Source organism: Vicia villosa, linkage group LG7, assembly GCF_029867415.1.
Source record: "Vicia villosa cultivar HV-30 ecotype Madison, WI linkage group LG7, Vvil1.0, whole genome shotgun sequence".
NCBI classification, from domain to species: domain Eukaryota; kingdom Viridiplantae; phylum Streptophyta; class Magnoliopsida; order Fabales; family Fabaceae; genus Vicia; species Vicia villosa.
Window position 1 is genome coordinate 71,856,039 of NC_081186.1, and position 21,014 is coordinate 71,877,052.

The following is a 21,014-nucleotide window of genomic DNA, read 5'->3' on the forward strand; positions in this document are numbered from 1 at the left end:
GTGTGATTGATTTTGTTTCTGGGAAACAAAGTTGTCTTGAATCACATTTTTCTTGGTTGTTTGTGGGTTAGGAAACACTGTGTGAGTGTGAGTGAAATTTGTTTTTTCTGCATATGTTTGAAGATGAGTGGAAGCAATTTGAATACCAAAATTCCAGTTCTTGATGGTAAAAACTGGAATAGATGGATGATTTAAATGCATTTATTATTTGGTGCTCAAGATGTTCTAGATCTTGTCACTGAAGGATATGTTCCGGTTGCAGCGGATGCAACGGGAGAACAAAGAGAAGCGCAAAGAGAGACGAGGAAGAGAGATCAGAAGGCGTTGTTCTTCATCCATCAATGTGTGGATGTGAATGTGTTTGAGAAGATTGTTGATTTTATGACGTCAAAGGAGGCGTGGGATATACTGGTCAGGTGTTACGGTGGTGACGTATCAGTGAAGAAGGTGAAGTTTCAATCCCTGAGAAAGCAATATGAGAATCTCAACATGAAGAACAATGAGAAAGTTTCTGAGTATATCTCTAGAGTGATTTTGATCACTAATGAGATGAAGGCTTGTAGAGAAACCCTTTCTGAACAAGTAATCATAGAGAAGGTATTGAGGTCACTTACTCCTCAATTTGATTATATTGTTGTATCTATTGAACATTCTAAAGATCTGGAAACCATGAGAATGGAAGAGTTGCAAAGCAGTCTAGAAGTACAAGAGTTGCGTCTGACTGAAAGAACTTCTGAAAGGGAAGTTGAGCAAGCTCTGAAAACTTATTTTGTCAATAAGGACCAAAAGAATTCTTGGTAAGAGTCCAAGAATAGACGTGGTGATAGATTCCAGAAGGAAGCCTCAACTTCTGATGAGAGGAAATATCAGAAGGGAAAGTAGAAGAAGAAAGTTCAATGTTACTGTTGCAAACAGTTTGGCCATTTTACTAGAGACTGTTTGGAAAACAAAGGAAGGAAATCAGAAGAAGCAAATATAGCTAGAGGTGATTCAGATGATGAACTTGTGTTATTGATGGCTTATGAGTCTGATGGAAGATGTTCATCTGATTGGTGGTATTTGGACACTGGGTGTTCAAATAACTTGACTGGAAACAAACTCTGGCTGATAGACGTTGACTCCAGTAGGACGACAAAGATCAGATGCGCTTATGATAAGTACCTTAATGCACAAGGTATGGGAAATGTCAAAGTCAAAGTGAAGAATGGGAAGACTGTTCTGATCAAGGATGTTTGGTATGTTCCTGGAATCAGAAGCAATCTGATGAGTGTAGGTCAGCTTATTGAAAAAGGTTTCTCAGTTGTTATGAAGGACAACCTCTTAAAGTTGTATGATTCCAATCAGAAGTTGATTATGCAATCTGAACAGGGAAGCAACAGAACATTCAAAGTGAATGTAGAAACAGCTGAAACAGAGTGTCTGAGTGCAGAAGGCTCAGAAGGTGATAGTAAGTTGTGGCATAAAAGGTTGGGGCACTTGAACTATAGAATCCTGGGGCATCTAAGTTCTAAGAATCCTGAGGTATGCATGAAAGGCAAACAAATCAGATTGCCATTTGTATCAGAAGTTGCTCCAAGAGCAAAGCATGCTCTAGGAGTAGTGCACTATGATGTGTGTGGACCATTTCCAGAACCTTCACTTGGAGGAAATAGGTATTTTATGTCTTTTGTGGATGCGTTCACAAGAATGACGTGGGTAACACTTATCAAGTTTAATACTGAGGTGTTCACAGAATTCCAAAAGTTCAAGGTGAAGGCTGAGAAGCAGAGTGGTCAGAAGATAAAGATTCTCAGAATAGATGGTGGAGGTGAGTATAACTACAGAATTCCAGAAGTTATGTGATGATAATGGAATTGAGCATGAGTTTATTGCTCCTTATACTCCTTAACATAATGGTCTGGCTGAACGAAGAAATCGTACTTTGCTTGATATGACGAGAAGTATGCTAAAAGAGAAGAAGTTTCCTCACAATCTCTGGGGAGAAGTTGTTGCTACTGCAGCATATGTGCTCAACAGGTGTCCAACGAAGAAGCTGAAGGAAAATTTTCCTTTAGAGAAGTGGACTAAAGAGAAGCAAAGTGTTAGTCATCTGAAGGTTTTTGGTTCTGTGTGTTACAAAGACGTTCCAGAAGCTAGAAGGAAAAAGATGGATGATAGGAGCAGAGTGATGTTATTGGTGGGGTACCACAGTACAGGTGCATACAAGCTCTATTGTCCAGAGACTAACAAAGTTGAAGTCAGTAGAGACGTCATTGTGAAAGAATCAGAAGTATGGGATTGGAGAGAGTCTCAACCAACTTCTAACATAGAGATCACTTTTGAAGAAGAGTTAGAATCAGAAGATGGAGAATCTTCTGAAGATGAGTCAGATGGTGAATCTGATTCTGATCTAGATTCTGATGATGATCCAGAGTCCGGTGGTAGTCATGATTCTAGAAGGGGTGACTCTGGAGGTGGTGATTCTAGAAGGGATGACTCTGGAGATGGTGACTCTGGAGTAGGTGACTCTGAAGTAGCTCAAAGGCCACAAAGAGTCAGAACTATACCTAGAAGGTTTGCAGATTTTGACATGTTGCAAGACACAGAAGTTGACTCAGAGGGAGATGTCATTTAGTGTGCCATGTTAGTAGACTCTGAACCAGTGGGTATTGAAGAAGCGCTCAAGAAGAAAGTCTGGCTGAATGCCATGAAAGAAGAACTTGAGGCTATAGAAAGAAACATGACTTGGAAGCTGATAGAACTTCCAAAGAAGAAGAAAGCCATCAGCGTCAGATGGGTTTTCAAGGTAAAGCTGAAGCCAGATGGATCAGTTGGTAAGCACAAAGCAAGGCTAGTGGCCAGAGGTTTTCTTCAGAAACCTGGACTAGATTACTTTGAGGTATTTGCACTTGTAACTAGACATGAAACAATCAGAGTGGTGATTGCGTTAGCTGCAAATAGGAATTGGTCCTTAATGCATCTGGATGTAAAGTCTGCATTTCTGAATGGTCCATTACAAGAGGAGGTATACGTGTCACAACCCCCTGTCTTTGTAAAAAAGAATCCGGAAGGGATGGTGTACAAATTACCCAAAGCTCTGTATGGATTAAAGCAAGCACCCGGAGCTTCGAATTTGAAAATTGATTCATTTTTCAAGAAGCAGGGGTTTCAGAAGTGTGAGATGGAATATGGAGTTTATGTGCAACATTCTAGAAGCAATATGATTCTGTTGCGTCTTTATGTTGATGACATATTGCTTATAGGGAGTTGTCCAGAAGATCTGATAAAGTTCAAAAAGGTGCTGATGAGTGAGTTTGAGATTACAGACCTTGGAAAAATGTCATACTTTCTAGGGATGGAGATTCTGTACTCAGGAGATGGTATCATTCTGCATCAGCTGAAGTATGAGTTAGAACTTCTGAAAAAGTTCAAGCTGGAGAATTGCAAATCTGCTGTTACACCGTCAAAAACGAATCAGAAATTGGACTCTGACTCTGAAGGTGAAGATGTTGATGCTACGATCTTCACACAGCTGGTGGGTTCTCTGAGGTATTTGTGTAATATCAGGCATGATATATGTTATGCATTTGGAATGATTGGTAGGTTCATGAGTAAACCTAAGTGGTCCCATTATCAAGTTGTTGTCAGAATCTTGAGATATATCAAGGGAATTCTGAAGTTTGGCATATTGTTTCCTTCTATGAGAAAGGAAGAATCAGAGTTATTGAGTTACTCTGACTCTGATTGGTGTGGAGAAAGAGTTGATAGAAGGAGTACCTTTGGATATTTATTTATGTTTCTGGGAGGTCCTATTTCTTGGAGTTCCAAGAAGCAAGCTCTTATTGCTCTATCAACATGTGAAGCTGAGTATATTGCAAGTGTTGTAGCTGCATGTCAAGCTGTGTGGCTTATGAACTTATTAGAAGATCTGAAGATTAAAGTGAAGAAGCCTCTAAAGCTGATGATTGATAACAAGTCTGCAATCAATCTTGCCAAGAATCGTGTGTTACACGAAATAAGTAAGCATATTAAGACTAAGTATCATTTCTTGAGAAGCCAAGTCTAGAATGGAACATTAGAGGTTGTGCATTGTAGCACCCAGAAGCAGCTGGCAGATGTTCTGACGAAGGCAATCAAGACATATCAATTTCTTCTCTTAAGGAATGGAATTGGTGTTGTTAGTTTTGAAGAATATGAATTAAGGGATGGTATTGAAGAGTAGTTCAATATTCAGATGTTGAGCATCAGAAGTTCTGGGCATCAGAAGTTCTGATGTGGGTTGATCTTCTGATGATTACTCAGAAGATAGTATTGACCGGAAGTTGTTGAAGTTGAGCATCAGAAGTTCTGATGTGGAAAGTGAACAGATCTTCTGGGTCCTGTTAGCTTAGCTATTTAGTTAGTAAGGGTACTTTAGTATTTCTTAGTATTGTACTGTTTGTACCTTAGACTTGTTCACTAAGTTTATTCTATTAAGGCTTATGTGGCAAATTTTCTTTTGTATAAATAGTCTTGTAGTAGTTATCATTAATATACAATACAACAATTATTCTCTCATTCCTTTTGCGTCGTTATCCTTTTTGTTTATTCTCTTTGTTATCATCTTTGATTCTTGTGCACCAACATGAGCGTCAAAATTTGAGAATAAAAAAAAATCAACTTTCTATACAAAATCAAGTATAGGTCTCATGAACAAATACAAATATTCTTTCTATTTGTTTTTCCAACACTCATAGAAATGTTGTGATCTCACAATCTCACAAACAACAAATTGCATGAACATAAATACTCAAATTGAAGCCTCAACTCATCAAAAAATAAAGATCTTATTGAAGCTTTATGATTTTCTAAACAAAACTAACCATGACATGCAATCTTCTAAAACTACATGTAAGATTTCAAAAACCACTTAAATTTTAAGATTGAAGAAGATTGAGAAAAATTATAGATTGAGAGGATCTTAATTCCTTGAGAGGTAGATCTACAATTTTATGTTTTAGCATCATTTACTAAAGGGTTATCTGACATTGGCTTACATTCTTTCGCAAAATGCCCTGGTTTCTTACATTTGAAACACAACTTTTCACTGGAAGTGCAAAAGAAAGCATAATGCCCAATTTCTCCACATCGAAAACATTTTTCATTTTCTATTTTAATATAACCCCTTCCTCCCTCAATTTCAGAGTCCATCTGATGTTCTTGTCTTTTATTATTCTCTTGTTTGTCATGCTCATCTTTGAGATTACTTGCATACATCATCCTCCTAGAATTTCCTTTACGATCATCTTCAAGTGCGACAAGAAATAAAGGAAAGATAAGAATCATAACATAAACAAGCTTGAGAATTGTTGCCATATTATTTTATTTTTCATGTGAAAAATAGAATATAGTTTGATCTCTTTATAATGTATAAAGTTTATGCGCTTCTAAAAATAATTAAATAGTCTTTTAACACTTTTGAAATTCTAAAATCTCTTCATAAAATTATAATATTATCAGATTCAAATTGCTCTAAGTACTATCAAAATGTTGTATTTGTCCTTTAACACACCAATTAAGGAGGGCACGTAACAAGCTTATTAATCATTAAAAATTCATTCTTTTTTGTTAACTAACTTTCATCACTTTGTTGATCTTTCGTCAGAATAAAAAGACAATTTTCTTTTTAGACCATGGTAAAATTACTTGTGAGTAATTTATTATTGGCACAAGTAGAGTACATCATAGGATCAATTTTGTGGTTGATACAATGGTTGAATAAAAGAATATGTATTTAATTTTGTATTTGTAAGATTTATTTTAAATTATCATTCACATCAAATGGAATAAAATTAAATTATTATTTAAAAATAGGGTAGTATAGTTCAATTAGGATGTCTTAGTTTTTTTAAATGCGTGTAGTTAAAGTTTAAACTTTAACAGAAGCATTTATGTATTTATTTATATGAGAAAAATGAAATCCATTCATAGTATAAAATATTTTTATATTATCAACCAATGAGAGACGTGTATCTTATTAAGTCACGCATTTATTTTTAAAATATTGACATGGATATTATTAAATATTAAAATTTTATTAGATCATATTTTATATCAACAGGTGTATGAAATTTAATCTCTGATTATATTATGTATCAATGTAAAATAAATTATTTATATTTATAAATTAAATAATTTTTATAAAATAATACAAAATTATTTGTATATATTACAAACCGTGTTTTGAGTAGACTTAATTCTCAAGTGAATGTAAAAAAAATATTTTTATTCAATTAAAAAATGAATGCGTATTTGATAACACCTATTTTATTAAAATATAATTGACGGTTCAAAGACTCAACCAAATATAAATCAGTATATGCATATGTCATATATTTATAAAGAATCCTTAAAAGTAACAAAAAAAAAAAATACATAAAAAATGTTGGGTGCAGTTACCGTGTATAGATAAAAATCTATGCATTATGCATAGATCATTATGGATCATTGGATCAAATTCTAGACATCAATTGTTATTACTCAATACTCAATATTCACCACTCAATACTCAATACTGGATTTCCAATTACTTATATAGGCTTATGCACGGTGCATAAGGAAATCCTTATGCTTATTAGCCAAAGCCAAAAATGTTGATGCTTGAAAACGGCATTGGCTAATATGCATAAGGATTTTCCTTATGCACCATGCATAAGTCAATCTAAGCCATTGGATCATATTTTTAATCCAGTATTGAGTATTGAGTATTGAGTACTGAGTATTGAGTATTAACTATTGAGTGATGAGTATTGAGTATTGAGTAATAATTATAATTTGATCTAATGATCCAATGGTCAATAATACTCTATGCACGGTGCATAGATTTTTATCTATGCACCGTAACTGCACCCCTTGAAAACACCCATATATAAAATGAGTAATGTAGTATCAAACTAAATTTCCGTTTGCACATTTCATCAGACAACTTGAGATTTTAATTTTTTTCAAATATTCTCACTAAAAATAATTATTTTTATTTATGTTGGACTTTGCTAAGATATTCTCACTAAAACAATTCTCTTATATAATATGATACATTCTTTTAAAGAAAATCACACTTATTAAGTAAACATGAGCTTTAGAACGAGCTTTGATAATATGATACATTGTGTTTGTCACTTAAATGAAGCCTTCAATTAGGGTTGTTCAAAAAAAGAATCAACTGAACTGTGCCGCCAAACCGAACCGTACAAAGTTAAAAAAACTGAATTGTTATGTTTGATTAGTGAACTAAACTAAATTGTACAAACAATTTAATAACCGAACCAAAATTTTAACCGAACTATACCGAAACTATAAGCAAATTGAACCAAAACTAAAAATAAAAATAAATACAAAAAACAAGTTTTAATTTAAAAAAAATAGTTTAATGGTTCAGTTCTTTAATAAACGGTTCGGTTTGGGAAAAATTAACTTCTAATGGTTCGGTAGGGTTCGGAATTTCAAAACGAATATCAAACCAATGATTATGATTCGGTTCAATTCTAAATAAATTGAAACGGTTCGGTTCAGTTCGAGTAAATATTTATTATGGTTTGGTTCGGTTTAGTTTGGTTTTCTCAGTAAATCGTACTATGAACAACCCTACCTTTAATTGATAAAAGGTCTAGGTATTTAATGTACATAATATAAAGATAAAATTATTTATTATTAGGTAATTAAAGTGGTGATGGATAAATTCACATAGCGTCAATCTTACAGTTAAGATGAAAATTGTCGTAATTTGACTTCAAAAATTGTAGGAAAATTTTCTGCAAAACTTTTTAAAGAAACGCAATGTTTTTTCCTTAAACCTTTAATCATATGGATGCTTTTGAGGCTGGCTTGGCCTTATATGTCTGTGATTTATTCTTGTTTCTAAATATTGACAACTTTTTTAATATGAATGTCATCACAATCTTCTTGAAAGGAAACTCAGTTCATATCTTCCTTGGGGACACCTACTACTCCATCCACCTAAGGAATGCTTATGGAAAAGGAATGATCACTTGTTGTGCACCCTTATTATATAAGTAGTTCATCTCTCATCTGCCTAAGTCTGATGATTTTTGGGACCTAAAGGAATGACAGATGTGGTCTCAAAGAATTATGACCCTTATCAAAGATTTTGAGCTCTTCAACAAATTTTTTAGTACAAGAGACACATGATAGAAAAAGAGACTTTTTTAGAGAGATAAATTTAGAGAGGCAAAAGAAAAGATTCTTAAGGCTAATTGTTCTAAGAATTTGAAGATCTATGGATATCTAAAGAGTGTGGGAAAAAAACATTGTTACTAGAGCTTTCCACGTGTTTTTAGAGAGATGTCGGGCCCTTTATCTCCAAAATTTATAGTGATAAAACCCCATTTCCCTTTAGGGTTTCGTAGAGCGGCCAAACCCAGATTTTTCTGGTTTTTTTCCAATCTATTTTCAGTTGGTTTTAATCTCATTTTCTCAGCAAAGTTCGATTAAGGAGAAATGGAGAAACATCCCTCTTACGAAAGAAGAAGAGGGTGTTACGACAGCGGGCAAAGAAACCAATAGCGAGGAAGTTTTTCAGCGTACACTAGGCGGTAAACTTTGGACGAAAAATAGTTTCAACGTGCGAGCGTTCACTAGTACCATTGTTGGGCATGGAAACTAAAAAACTCAGCCAAGACAAGAACTCAGCAAAAAAATATTTTTCTCTTCAGATTCACCATAAAAAGTTACCTTAGTGTCTTGTGAGTGAAAAATACTTATGAGCATTTCGTTTTATTTGTGTTAGTGCTAAGTGTTCTTCATCAAGAGTGTGATTCTCTTATTTGATTTCTTTTTTGGTTCTTAAGATTATCCTGATAAAATCTTTCTTTAATTCTTGAGAATCTTTAGTAAAATTTTTGTTTGATTTTTGAGATTAGCCTATTAAAAGCTTTGTTTTGTTTAAGGGACCAACATGTGTAAAATCTCCCATCGATTATAAAAAAAGATTTGTGGGCATATCCTTAAAGCTCCAGACATTTTATGAGTGGAACTTTCACGAAAAAACTATTGGGGATGGGAGTAAGCCAAGTGGCAGGCCGAATTTATATAAATTCTGGTGTAATTTCTCTAATCTTTTTTATTTTTAATATTTATTTTTCTCTCCTCTCTAATTCCTTATTTTCTTTTCTTTTTTTTGTTATTTTTCTTTTTGATTGTTGAACTAACATAAATAGTAGCTTAAGAAAATATTTTTTTAAAGTTAATTATGATTTCTAAAAATCACAATTCACTCATCCCCTTCTTTTGTTTGGAGTCCCTTTTTCAATAAGTAGCATCAGAGCCTAAATTGTATTTCAAGACTAATTTTCCCAAGTGGAAGAAATGACTTCAAACAATTCACTAAATAAATTTCCGTCCAATAATGGAGAAGGTTATGCTTTATATAAAGAGAATATGAGAATCTTTATAAAGGGCATTTAATTTGAAATTTGGTAATATGTAAAGATTTGTCCTTTTATTCTCACATATCAAAATAATGGTCATGTGGTAAACAAAGTGGAAAAATGATTGGACATAAGAACAAAAGAAATAGTTTAACGCAATTTGAAAGTAAATAATATTATCACTATCTCTCTTGGGATTGATGAGTTTTTGTGTGTTTGTCACTGCAAAATATAAAGAAATGGGGGACACACTTCATATTACTCATGAAGGTACAACAAGGGTAAAAAGAGTAAGGATGAACACATTAACTCATGAAATTGAATTCTTGAGAATGAAACATGAGGAAAATATTTATGACATGCAGAAACGTTTTACCCACATTGTTAATCATATGAGAACTCTTGGAAAAGTTTTTCAAAACGAGGACTTAGTTGAAAAAGTTTGTATATGCTTAAACCATAGTTGGAAACCTAAAGTAACTGCAAATTCCAAATCTAATTTGTCATACATGGACTTAGCTACTCATTTTGATAAATTGCATGAACATGAGATGGAGTTGAAAAGACTTGCAGATGAGGAGGAAGGCGGAAAAAAGAACAAAACATTAGCTCTCAAAATATATAAGAAAATGATTCAGACTCCGATGAAGAAATAACGATGATTGTTCAAAACTTAAGATTTATAAAGCACAAAAAAATAGAAAAAGGAGCAATGTGAAAAGAAAACGGCAAATAAGACAAAATTGTTCTAAGAACCAAAAAGAGAATCAAAATCACAAGAAGTTCAAGAAACTCCAAAAAGAATATAATAAAGCTTTCATTATTCGGGATAACAATGACATGGATCTCTCAGATGATAATGAAGAATCAAACATATGTTTCTTGGATGATAATGAAACCAGGGGTGATCGTATCCGAACAATCCAAAAGGAAAACCGCAGATCGAACCAATCCAAACCGAAAATCGCAAAAACCGCATTTGGTTTAGATGGTTTTGGATGCTTTTTGGGCTGAACCGCGCGGTTTGATTCGGTTTGCGGTTTTCATTTCACAAAATCGAACCGAACCAAACCGCATATTCAACGAATTTCTATAATTAATTTAGAGAATTTCTTTGCCAACCTCCCAACCTTCTAGTCCACCTCTGGTGAAAAATCCATACTACCCCTGACTTCGGAAATGCATTTCCGAAATGTAAGAAAAAGGTGTTTTCGGAGATGCATCTCAGAAAGCGCCTTTTTTTTTGAAAAATTGTCTTATTTCGGAAATGCACTTCTGAAAACAACAATTCGGAAGTTCATTTCCGAAATATTGCGCGTTTTGCAGATTAAGCAAAACAGCCCCCTCCCCCATTTATTTTACCCTAAATCTTCTTCAAACTTCCTCTCTTCAAAAATTTCTGCAAAAGCAAGTGTGCATTCCAAAAGCTTCCCAAACTCAACCTAAGTCATCGTGATCTCTTCAATTGGTAAGTTTTTGAATTTTTTCAATTTTTAGATCTATTAATAAAATCTCTATTAGGGTGTTTAGAAATTTCAAAAACCACATTGGGGTAGGTTGTTACTGATATTTAGGGTGTTTAGAAATTGCAAAAGTAGTTTTGTAGTTTGGTTTTGGGGTCTGCCATTGTAGGTTGCAGAGAAGCTCTGCGCAGGGGTGTTTCGGAAGTTCATTTCCGAAAACACCTCCATCCCAGTTTTCGGAAATGAACTTTTGAACTGTATCAGAAGTGCATTTTTTTTGTTTTTTATTTTGTCTCGCATATTAATCGATTTCGATTGTTTACAGAAACATGTCAGACAACCAACCAGCACGCATCAGACAGGGTAGGGAGACCCAGACTGCGTGGGCTAGACGCGAGCGGGCGGCGGCGCAGCTGGCGTCGACATAGGGACGGGGGCGGGGACGCCGTGTGCGAGTACCCGAGGACGTGGGAGAGGGTACCTCTTCATCTGGATCTAGGAGTCGGCTGGCTCGGATATCTTCTTCCCGCCAGCGAGAGGAGGAGGAGGAGGAGGAGGTGCCAGTGCCATACCACGAGGCGGAGGAGGTACCGGATGTTGACCCTCCAGCCAAGGAGGAGGATGAGCAGGAGGATGGCTATCCGGGAGGGCCCTTTGACACTTCCGTGCTGATTCACTACCACGATCACGTCGCTCGGCGGATCTGGGAGGGAGAGGTATTTTTTTAATTTAATCGTTTATTTGTCACCATTTTTTATAATCTAACCGTTTATTTGTCGCTTATTTAATATATGTCGCTTATTTGTTTTTTTTTTGTAACAGGATAGAGAGCCGCTGAAAATGGTCAACCACGCCCGCAAGATTTTCAGTCTGTTTAAACCAGCAGCCGAGTGGTTTAACGACCATGTGCGAGGTTCAGGGCTCAGCGGGCTCTGCATGACGGGGTACACTACCATCAGCACCGGCATGCAGGGGGCAGTTGTGGAGCGCTGGCACAAGGAGACGTCCTCTTTCCACTTGCCGGTTGGGGAGATGACGATCACTTTGCATGACGTACAGTGTCTTCTCCACCTGCCGATTAGGGGGCCGCTGTTGACCAACTCCAAGATCCAGAGGGTGGAGGCCATTGAGTGGATGATGCTCTACTTGGGCATGGAGCACGAGGTTGCTCACTATGAGTGTGTCACGACTTCTGGGCCTCATGTCCGGTTCACCACACTGAGCACTTATTTTGAGCAGCATCTGGACGCGGCTGCCGAGGCTGAGGGTGCGGGTAACGAGCTGTTCACAGAGTATCACCGCGGCTGCGCTCTCCGGTGTTGGTACATGCATGTGGTAGGCGCTGCATGCTTTGCGGACAAGAGTGCCAGGTACGTCGATGTGACCTACCTCCGCTACTTCATGGACCTGGATACCGTTCACCAGTGGAACTGGGGGGCAGCTACTCTAGCATACCTCTACCAGAAGCTGAATGAGGCCTCCAACTGGAGGACGAGGCAGTTGGTCAGATCTTGCACACTACTTACGGTACGTTTTATTTTAACACATTATCGTATTTATTCATTTATTTATGTTTCGTATTTATTTTTAATACATTATCGTGTTTGTGTTTCAGAGCTGGATCATCTTCTACTTCTCCCGCATCCACGGCTTCCACATCGATCCTGCGTACGTTGACGCCATGCCCAGGGCCGCCAGATACGCTCTCCAGAGGGGGAACGATGCAGTGGGACCATACCGTTTGTACTTGGACCGCACGATGCACGACGACGTCACATGGAGGCCGTTCGCCGACTACGCCCAGATTGTCCCCTTTGACGGCATTGCTCTATATTCAGGCTGGTTGGCATGCGGGACCGGCATCATGGTCCGGTATCTCCCTGAGCGGTGCATGCGTCAGTTCGGATTCGTGCAGCGGATACCCAGGTCACCCTTTGAGGCAGCTCCCGACACAGTGATCCGAGTGCAGCTCACTGCCATATGGGAGGACTGGCAGCATCATGTGGTACCGCAGGAGTACCGTCTCACTCAGGTCACACAGGACTGGCACAGTGAGGAGGGGTACGTTACATGGTTCTACCGGGTGTCCCATCCTCTACTGAGACCCGACGTTCCCGGCGCTCCTAGGCCAGCACATGAGGAGATCCTGGAGAACCATCAGGCCGAGGATGACCACGCCATTGATCTCCTGCCGATCTGCCAGCGGATAGCGATGCTTGGGCGGGACGCCTTGGATCGGGGTGTCGTTCTTCAGGGCGGTCCAGATGCAGTCGCCGTGATGGAGACGATCGTCACTGATGCGGGCCGTGCGGCGGGGAACAGGCGGCAGAGGAGGGCTCAGGGTGAGAGGGTTAGGCACACCCAATAGTGGTCGGGTTTATTTAGTTTTTGTTTTCGGATTGTATCTTGCGCACACTATTACTATTTGGTTCGGCTTGTATATATTATTTGGATTTTATTTATCGTATTAGTATTTTCTATTAATATGTCGCTTATTTTATTTGGCGTTTATGTTTAATTAAAATGCGAGACTGTTTAAGGAACAACATAAAAAAAACACAGTTTCTGCATAATTCGGAAATGAACTTCCTAATTCACCCATGAGGTGTTTTCGAAAGTTCATCTCCGAAGACACCCCCCATGAGGTGTTTTCGGAGATCACTTCCGAATTATGGAAATTATTTTAAAAAAAAAACGCTTCGAAAATTCATTTCCAAAGCAGGGGTATTTTGAGGGGTATTTTGAAATTTTCACTGGCTAAAGAAATTCTCTTAATTTATTAGAATTTGTTTGAGTTTTGATAGGAGGAAGAAGATGTGGCCAACAATCGTTTAGAGTCATTCATGTTGCAATTTTTAATCTAGTTTTGAGTTTATCAAAACCATCTATAAAAGAAAAAAGTTTCAATTTTTCAACTTTACTCATTTGTAAAAGATTATTCTTTCATAAATCGTGAGCTCTTATAAGAATGATAGTTATTACGATTCTTGGAATTGAAAGTGAAATGGTTTATTTTGGTATGTCACTAGCGGTTAGAAATTTGGGACTCAATGTTTATTTCGCAATAGTTGAGATTTTCCATTAAACTTTCCATTTTTATTGCCCTTCTCATTCCGTTAAACTTTCCATTTTTAAAGTTGAGATAAATCTATCAAGTATGATGAATGTGATATTTTGGGAGAAAACAAAGATTTACAAAACACATTTGCTAAATTTAATAAAGAAAATTTGAATCACCTTCGAAATAAAAGAACATTGTGTTGTGTAATAAAGTTGACTTTAATTATGAGCTTTTTAATTATATTAAAAAGTTTTATAAAACATTTCATGCTCAACAAACTCATTAAATGCAAAAAAATTATTAAATGCATTTATTTCATTAAAAATTAAAAATTGTCATGATATGTTTCTTTTGTGCTTCGCGGCTTTAAGATCATAAATTCGGTGTTTTTGTGTTTGTTTTCAATTAGATGTTATTTTGTGTTTTTTCAAATCAGATTGTTGCAAGTAACATAGCTGCTAAAGATAACCTTATTAAGAGAGGTGCGATTGATGATAAATCTAATCTTTGCATCGAAGAGTGCGATAAAAATAGTTTGTGGCTCACCTATTCTTCTAATGTCCAACTTTTGCAGGGATTGGTACGAGGTGTGACGTTAGTTATGTCAGTCTTATGGCCCAAGTAATTCGATTTGTGTCGAATATTTTGAAAGCAAGAAACAATACTTTTTTTTCAAAACAATAATTTCAAGTCTGAAAGCTTGGTTGAGAAGGTGAAAATTCACACTTGGATGTGGATGAAAGTAGTAAAAGCTAAGAACGTACTCAGCATATCCTTATCCTTATGTTAATCCCAACTATAAATACTGAAACAAACCTAGTTTTCAAATGTTAAAAAAAATGTGTGGCACAGTTACTAGTAAACACCTTGATGTAAAATTGAATTAAAGGCATTTATCAGCGAAACTTCCAACAATTTATTTGGGCCTCCCATGAATCAGTCTAAGAACTTTGAAAAATATTCAATCTTATCTGGGATTATGAAGGCCAGTAACTTAAAATTTACAAAGAAATCCAATGAAAATTCAGTATTAGATTCATAAAATCACAAACTCATATACATAGTACATCATCAGTAAGGATAATTCATCTCATCCACAACAGATGTTGTGTAGGAAGGTGTCCTAAGATTTATTCCAAACTCATCACATGATCATATAATGCAATATCAAATAAAACAATAACAACTATAAAGTATAGATTCAGAAGCTTATAGATATATTTAGCATCACAAAATCAGATCAAGTGTTGGATTATATATTTTGCTTCATCCTTATCTACCAGAGTTTACACATTACAAAACATTTTCAAAGAAGCTAGATCTGCAGAAACAAAATATGATTTAAATATAATTTAGAAATTTAGTTCCCCGACGTCCAATCACAGCATCAAAATTGCAGTATTGGATAGCGAGGGGAACACAATTGTAGGCTTCAATTGAATATTGCAAACACAATTAAAAAGTGAAAGCATCATTTAAATATAGATCTGAAGCCACAAAATCAATAATTTAAAATTGAAAAATTAGAAAATAATCATTAAAAAGAAAATTGGGAGAATGAATAGGCAGTTAACTCAGCCCCTTAGATGTTCAATAAATCTGCGATCATTCCCGCAAATCATTACAGGTCTGTTAAGAACTCATCATCGTTAAAACTAATCATTCTCCACATCCAAAAACGAATAAATCTAAATTACAAATGAGGAGAATTTAGTTGTTTTCTCATTCTCCCACAATCAATAAAAAAGAATTGTGGAAGTGAAAAGAAAAAACAACACATATTACTATTGCTTCAAGGGAACGAGTCTAAAGGGAACTGAAATTATCCCAACGACCAGATAGTGAAGCCTATTTCAATTGCAAGTTGAAACATACACTAACAAATCAACTAATTGAGGACAGAGTAAAGAATGTAATGAAAAATCGATAACCTAATTTGAGAAAGAGGGTAAGAGGAAAGGAAGAGAATGTGAACGGCGCATGAAGTATGTGGCCTGTTTGGTAGTTTATATAATAAAATGATACGTGATCCGACGGCTAGGAAACGAGTAATGATAAGTGATCTGACGGCTAGGAAACGAGTAATCGGGTCCAACCCTAATACCCAGCTTCCATGTTGAATAGGGAATACCGTTGGAACTAATAAACAAACTGGCCTTTCTTTTTGCACCTCTAGTTTTCTTCTACAGTGTTGAATATATATATTTTGAAAATATCAACAAAAATAATTCTAATACAATGCTTTGAAATTTATTTGGGATTAATGGTTATACACTGTCGGTGTAAAAAGTTTTACAATGTCATTCCATCACAACCATTTATAATTATTATTTTATATATAATTAAAATAAAAGTCAAACATAACTTAAAATTTGACGGTTACAATCTAGAGACGATGTAAAACTACTTTACACCGTCTGTATTCCCATTAAATTCAATTTATTTTTTGTCTTTTACATTTCCATGGTATCAAAACATCTTAAATAAATACCCAATCGATCCCAAATTATAAGACGTTTTAAAAAAAAATTGTCTCATTTTATAGGTCACTTTACGAGGATGCAGTTATAGACGCTCTTGAAATAAACTACAAGGAGTTATGATTCTACGGTCCTTACATCTCTTTCTTCCCTTATATTTTATCATTAGCTCTATGTATCAGGGTAGTCGTGTTGTTGAATGCTTGCAAGTCTGAACCTTTATACAACCACAAATTTTCTTTCTTGAGGCTCATATTTTCAAACAACTCTAAATACACTATGCCATAGGATCTATTATCATCGATAAGTATCTGTGACACTTTCTCACTATCTTAAATCCCAAGCATTTGTCTTGCCATGGTTTATTCATTTATGTCTTATGGACGACCATTAGTTCTACAATCATCATTTTCAGTGTCCCATTTATTGGAATCTTCGCTCGGGGCGCTCCCCTAGTGATGGTTGCAATATGATGCCGCTTCCTCTTACTTGTTCATTTATCTTCTACGTTGGTCCCCTCTCCATTAGTCACAACATCCACGGTCTTAGAAAGGGGACTTGTTCTTCAGTGGTTCTTCTATATGCCTCTTGCCTCCCTTGGTATACTCGAAAAAACGACCCCTGTTTATCAAACCTTGGATGGCATCCTTCAGTTGGATGCATTCAATTGTGGTGTGGTCATGGACCTTTTAAAAGCAGCAATATTTTGTCTTGTCAATTCTGGAAGATTCTCTGACATGAAAGGGTTTTTTATCCCGACCTTTTGGAATTTCGTGTTGGCACACTCTTGGTATATCTTCAATTGGAAAGTTTTTCAGATGAATGTACTTGTCATATCGACCACGGGTTTTGCATTCAAATTCATTTCTCCGCTTATCGGAGTCTTTCCCAGACTGTCGGTCAGTTCTTACATCTTTCGCAACCTGGTTGTCAACCTAAGCGCTAAGTTTCTCCTTTAAGTTAACGAAGGGATCCCCTCTGTTCAACGATTCTTTCACATTATAAGTCTCCATGTGCTATAATTTATCCCCGAAATAACTCCATTGCCTTATACCATTCTCAAAGTTCCAACACTTCAGACCATATTCATCTCCTTCTGCCCCCATAACTACTTGCATGAAACAGTCGATGTGTGATTGTAAGCTCTCTTTCTTCCTCTATGCTAACCCATTGAGGGCACCAACTATCTAGGCTATTCTACCATGATTTCCTCACGAAATTGTTAAAATTCTCTATTGTCTTAGTTTTTGTATTTAATATATTATTAACAATAGAAGAATTTCACAGTTTCTATCTTGAGTGTTAATTTTATTTTCTTTTATTAATTTCAGTGTTGCCTAAATTTTCAGTCATGGCCAATTTTTAAAGAAGCTTAGAGGAGAATAATTATTATATATTTTTTACATATTGTTAACTTTTGCAGGGGTTCTTAACCTCCAAAAACAAAGCCCTCATGATTAAAAAAACACATATGTTGACTCATTAATTCAACTATTGCTTAGCTGTCATGCCACATCACAGTTTTTAACACTTTTTCACAATTTAATAGAAAGGATTAAGTTGGTTAAGAAAACCGTTTTTAAGGGACTTAATGTAACGTTTAATAGATAAGAGACTAAAATGAAATCTAAAATTAAATTAAAGGTCTTCAGGACTAATTAAGCCAATAAAAAACATAAATATATCTCTTTTAAGGGACTGAATACTTCTTTGAGGGCATAGCTGGAGACAAATATTGAAGTAGATGAAGCTCGGGTGGTGGCTCAAGTGGAATCTGTCAGAGCTGATGTTTAACCATCTAAGTAAAACTAATGTTTTTGTTTGATATTAGCCCTTCTGATGTTGACATTTATACTTCTATTCTAGAGCGGATGCATTTGAAGCTAACAAATCTGAAAATATTGGATGAAGCTCATATGGCAAATAAGTTTTGTTTTGAAGCACTCAATAAAATTTTGAAAAATATTATCATTGAAACCAAGAATGCTTCAAAGAAGATATTTGGAGGAAAAGTTGTTGTATTTTGTGGTGATTTCTCATAGATTCTCTCTATTATACCAAGAGGTACTAGAGATGATATTGTACTTGCAACAATAAATATTTCATATATTTGGGATCATTGCAAAGTATTACGGGTTATAAAGAATATGCACCTAGAGAATTCTTCTACATCATCAACACCCAAGGAAATCCAAAAATTTTCAGAATGTCACTAAATATGTGTGATGGAAAAATATCTGAACCAAATTATAGATATCCTAAGTTTTCAATTCCAAAAAAGTTCTTAATATCTAATTTTATTGATTAAATTGAGGCAATTTTATAAGTACATATTGTTAGAAATTCGGGTATGATAATCCTGGATAACTTCGAAGAATCGTGTTCGTTCACTTTCTGAACAAAGTATTTCAACCCTATTCTTGTCTGGGTTCACGAAATCTTTGTGGGGATAATTCTCGAAGAGCAATCTGTTTCTGACAATAGAGAACAGATCAGGAATGTAGAGAGGAAGTATTATTTTTCGTGTACCAAAATTGAGGCCAAATGACTCCTTATATAGGAGATCAATAACAGAAATTGAAAATACATACCTGTTCAGAAAAAACGGTCATGTCTATTGGGAAAGGGCTCTGCCCCTTGGACCCGGACGGGGCGCTGCCCCGCACCCCGCCTGGGGCTACGCCCCTTGGAACCCTGTTTTAATTATTCGTATTCAATTACACGTTTGGCTCGACGAGCGTGCACTCCGCACTACCCTAACTCATTTCAAACTTAACGCATAATTGCATCGGCCTATAGTAATCGCATTACTACCAAAATACATTGGTGATACTAAAATCACCAACACATATCCAAATTTTATTAACCACCACACTGATCCTTATTATGTTCAATATAAGGTAATCTTAGCTTCAACTATTGATGTTGTTAGCGATATAAATGATTATGTGACAAATCTTATATCAGGTACTTTCTCACAAACGTGTGTCTACTTTACAATCATTATTGTTGGAGACATATGTATAATGTTGTTAATACACAAGTTTATTTTGTAGGTCATGAAAGGAAATATTTGAGTTGTGATTCAATTGACCAATCTAAAGCTATTGATTTTGATGCTTTTGAACATTTAACACCTGAGTTCTTGGGTTGTTTTAAAATTTATGGCTTGCCTAATCATTCAATAAAGTTAAAAATTGGCACAATTATTATGTTGTCTCAAAATTTGTATCAATCAAAGGGGTTATGACATAGTTAAATGTTAATAGGTATAGAAATAGGTCGGGACGACCTACAAGGGCCTATGGCTTATACTATTTTAGGCCAGGGCAAATCAGACCTATTTAATATAAAGGTTAGACTTATGATTTTTTTTAAAAGCCTATTAGATTAAACAAGTCAGACTTAAACTATTAAAAAAAGCTTATGAAGCCTTATAAGTCGACCTTTTTAAATTTATTATAGGTTAGATTCAGGCCTTCTAAGAAGACCTGACCTGACCTATTTTCACCCCTAACTATTATTACTAGGCTAGAAAATGATATATTTGAGACAACAATTATGTCTGAAAATATTGGGAATATCATATATGCTAAAAGGATGTATGTCTCGTTTGCATTCACCATGGTCATTCAAACTTGTACGATGATAATTTATAATTATTGTGTCATTTGTCATGACCAATAACAAGTCACAAGGGAAAATCTTTAGAATAAAAACCAAAGAAGGACTCAAACTCTTAGATTTCTGAAAACCAAAAATAATGTTTGACCACAATTACAAATGTTATATTCAATGAAGCCTTTCATATCATTTGAGAGGTAAAAAAATTATTTCTTTGTCTATGCCTTATTTAGTGTTTATAACCTCTACTATATCTCATTTTACTAACAAGTTTTTATTTATTTTTACATGTTCTAATTGTATATCATTATGTAGTTGAAACATCCTACACATTTTGCTTAGATAGTAGTTGTTTTATTAGTGTCTAAACAATGTTTATGTTGAAACAAGTTTTCTATTATAAGCTTGCTAATACACTTTTTATCTAACTAAACGTTGCTTTATACTTAATTTCACTACAATATATTACATGTAACAATAACATGTGCGAACACACGAACTAGAGAAAAAAAATGGAGAGTGCGCTAGAGAATAACATCCCTAACTATATCCACCCCTTGCCACATCAACATTCTCTTTATCCCGTCTTCTATTTTGCTCTAATAAATCCTCACATTATGGACTTGGAACATAGATTTAATCAAGATTGCATACACCCATCATGGTATCTAACAAAAAAAAAAGGTAGACTACATATTGGACAATACCCTCTAACAAAATCCTCACATTATTCCTTTCTCATGCAAAAAAAATGTACAGGTGAAGAAAAAGTTGATGCCTCTATGTGAATGGTATGGTAGGCTTAACAACTACAAAAACAATGCTATGGTGATTTGCTCTAGTTCATCGTTGTTCTCCGGTTTAGTTGAGGAGCTTGCAGTTTCTTTCACCGCTGTCAATTTTACATTAAATCATATTAGTATAGATATACTATAGCTGTTAACTCTGGTTATTGGCATGGCATGGTCAATAGTGGGAAACA

General features: G+C 35.5%; 4 non-coding genes across 4 annotated transcripts; all 4 read right to left on the reverse strand.

Moving 5' to 3' along the window:
- Positions 1 to 14,765: 14,765 nt before the first annotated feature.
- Positions 14,766 to 14,906, reverse strand: LOC131621197 (small nucleolar RNA snoR83). The gene has a single exon (XR_009289523.1). It is a non-coding gene; the product is annotated as a small nucleolar RNA snoR83 (small nucleolar RNA).
- Positions 14,907 to 15,123: 217 nt separating this feature from the next.
- Positions 15,124 to 15,207, reverse strand: LOC131621201 (small nucleolar RNA snoR31). The gene has a single exon (XR_009289526.1). It is a non-coding gene; the product is annotated as a small nucleolar RNA snoR31 (small nucleolar RNA).
- A 77-nt stretch (positions 15,208 to 15,284) lies between these two features.
- On the reverse strand, positions 15,285 to 15,425 carry LOC131621209 (small nucleolar RNA snoR136). The gene has a single exon (XR_009289534.1). It is a non-coding gene; the product is annotated as a small nucleolar RNA snoR136 (small nucleolar RNA).
- A 71-nt stretch (positions 15,426 to 15,496) lies between these two features.
- Positions 15,497 to 15,582, reverse strand: LOC131621216 (small nucleolar RNA SNORD25). The gene has a single exon (XR_009289541.1). It is a non-coding gene; the product is annotated as a small nucleolar RNA SNORD25 (small nucleolar RNA).
- Positions 15,583 to 21,014: the final 5,432 nt, after the last annotated feature.